General features: G+C 40.3%; 1 long non-coding RNA gene across 1 annotated transcript in view; it reads right to left on the reverse strand.

The window, feature by feature from the left end:
• Positions 1–2,837: 2,837 nt before the first annotated feature.
• Positions 2,838–2,877, reverse strand: part of LOC116685994 (uncharacterized) — a 14,244-nt gene continuing 14,204 nt past the window's right edge. The window contains exon 3 of the long non-coding RNA XR_004331111.1: positions 2,838–2,849. This is a non-coding gene — a long non-coding RNA (uncharacterized LOC116685994). The remainder of the gene's footprint in view (positions 2,850–2,877) is intronic.

The following is a 2,877-nucleotide window of genomic DNA, read 5'->3' on the forward strand; positions in this document are numbered from 1 at the left end:
TTCATGTGGTAAACAGATACAGATACAGATAATGCTGTACTCGCTCATCCCTACTGTTTACAAAACTCATTGTTTTATACTATTCACTAAAGTAAAGGAATCAAATCACTGTACACTTTCTGATTTGCTTGGCAGTTGGCTGATTATTGGGCAAGGGTCCATTTGCTCTTAATGTGGCCAGGACTGGTGATGGCATTTAAGGTGGTGCTAGGCTACTCTGGGTGCTAGGGACAGTCCCTCTTACAATGGGGTGTCTGAAATGCAGCGGCATGTAGCCATGGTGCCTAAGTTTTTCTCCCACTTTCTTGGCAAAAAACAAATCACTTAAAGTTGTTACTGTGCCACGGTAAAAAAAATTGGAAACTTGTAACTTACTTTAGTATTTTCATTTCAAGCTACATGACAGTTTTATGACAATTTCATTCACAATTCAGGGATTTCCCTGACAACTAATTTGCCTGCCGTTAAACCAGAAGTTTTAAATTAGACTTGTAAACTAGTTTAAAAGTAAAATGCACTCAGAAAATAGTCACAATTGAACGCAATTTGATCTATAAGGTAAAATATTTTCCAAAGAAATATTGTGATGATAATGAGAGCCATCGGATGTTGTTAATCACATTTTTCAATAATCAAATTGTTTAAATGCTGCTAAAATCCATATGTGTCTGCTCCCCTGGAACAACTCCAGTTGCCTGGTTAGGAATGCACCTCACAACCCGGTCTGGGGTGTAATATTTAATAAATCTTTGGTCAAACGTAAGTCATGGTTTGGCATCTATGCGTGCAAGTTTGAGTAATTAAGCTAGCTGGGGTTAGCCTGCATTGTTGACGCAAGGTCACTAGCTTTTGTTTTTAGCACACCTGCTAGCCGACTAACTAGCTATTGGATCAGGAGAGAACCAGACTGACAGTTGAATCTAGTCGCTATTTCGGAAAGAGGGGGTGGTGGCAGGCAGGGGCGGGGTAAACGCAATGTTGTGGAACTAAGTCAGGAGCAGTGGCAACCTTATAGCCTTGGTGGGCCGTTTCAATGATTAATGTTGGGCCCTACCCACATAAAATATAAACATAAAAGAGCAGGAAAAGCAAGGCTTTTTATCGTTGCTATGTTGACCTTTCAGCTCTATGAACGCTCAACATAGAAATAGTCCAACCTAGGCCTACTCCTTTGATTAAAACTGAAACTCTTACACAGTACGTTGCTTTGGAATGAACCTCACCTATCTTGGATGGCAACTACTCTGTTTAACTGAAAAGTACAGTATGTACTATTAGCTGTCTGAGCTGACATAAAAAACACCTTAAACATTCCTCTCAACTTAAATTAACAAACAAAGTGTCTGAGTGAAACAAAACTAATGATAATTCACAATGATTGGTTTCGTAGATTCCACTTGAGTAACTCCTGTTTAAAAATCCATACTTCTGTGCTTGAGTGCTAAGGATGCTCTAATAAGTTCATCTTTGTCCAGACGTGTTGTTACCTCATGCTCAACTGAAATCTAAACAAGAGCTGACAGCCACTCCTGGAGCATTGTTTACCTCAGATGAGAATCTCCTATCTCCCCTCGCTACAGTCACAGGCACCATGAGTCGGCGAGCAATGCTGAGGTTTGGGTACAGTTCAACTAAATTGTTTCTGTAAATGTAGCTCAAATTCGGCAGGCCAGTGGTTTCTTTTGGCGGCACAGCGGTGACAGCAGCCGACATGTGTACATTGTCCTCAGCGTCTACATTGCAGTGAGTGTTTTTTCCATGTTTATGCAGCTGTCTTCAAGTGGGCAACTTTCTACAGCCTTTTCCATTTCCCCTCTTCCATAAATGAAGCCGAACCGACTATGAAATGACATCATCAGCACAAAGCGCTCATTAGTGCCTGTTACGTCTGTCAACTAGTGGGAGGAAAACATCTCTCCGGAAATGTTCCTCGGGTGTCACTGTCATGGAAGGATCTGAATTTTGGGACTCATACTGGAACTGTTGTTTTGGTTTAGTTTTGGCAAAGACCATTGGCATGATAGGAGCCCACATCTTTCTCATACTGCTTATGGCTGCTGCACCTGTATTCACCAACTCTATGAGACGTTCTGAAAAATCTTAAGAAGAAAATTGGGTAGAAATGACCAACATTGGCCGTCAAATACTACCCGATCGGACATGTTTTAGCAATAATGCAACCCAGATAAAGGCTTCTCAGCCAAATACTACCTAATCGGAGATGTTTTAGCAATAATGCAACCCAAAATTGAGCACATATTAACGGCAATGGAAGCCCAGATGATTGTTTACTGCCGTTAGCATGTAGCTACTATAGTTAGCATTGGACACTAACAAAGTGTAGAAGCACTTTCTATTGTCACAAATCACAGATTAAGACTTTTAAACCAAATACTACATAAACGGAAATGTTTCAGGAGTAGTGTGAACCCGGAATTTGGGAGATTTTAACAACATTGGCAGCCAAGATGACATATTTTACTGAGGTTAGTATGTAGCTACATGCGACATTGTTAACACCACAGTAGCTTTAAAAAAAACAAAAACACTACAATCCTGCCTGGAGCAGATGACCAATCATAGAAGGTTGTCTAAGTGTTCTGTATAAAACTGTTGAAACTAGAACGTTCAGAACAGTTGGAGATATGAAAGTTTTAGCTCTCTGGATTTGTCTGAAATACGTTTTGGCCGCATTTAACATGAAAATCCCACATTGTAGATGTGACAGAAAATATGGAAAAGCATTACAAGTCCACTTTAACCCCGCTCCTGCCGGAAGATTTCTTACCATTACTACTGTTAGAATTTCGTAACTAACTTTGTGTTCGTTGGATCTCTGAGGAAGGAGGCTGATGTCCAATTGAGAATTAAGAAAAG

This window comes from Etheostoma spectabile, unplaced genomic scaffold (genome assembly GCF_008692095.1).
Source record: "Etheostoma spectabile isolate EspeVRDwgs_2016 unplaced genomic scaffold, UIUC_Espe_1.0 scaffold280, whole genome shotgun sequence".
In the NCBI taxonomy this organism is placed as follows: Eukaryota; Metazoa; Chordata; class Actinopteri; order Perciformes; family Percidae; genus Etheostoma; species Etheostoma spectabile.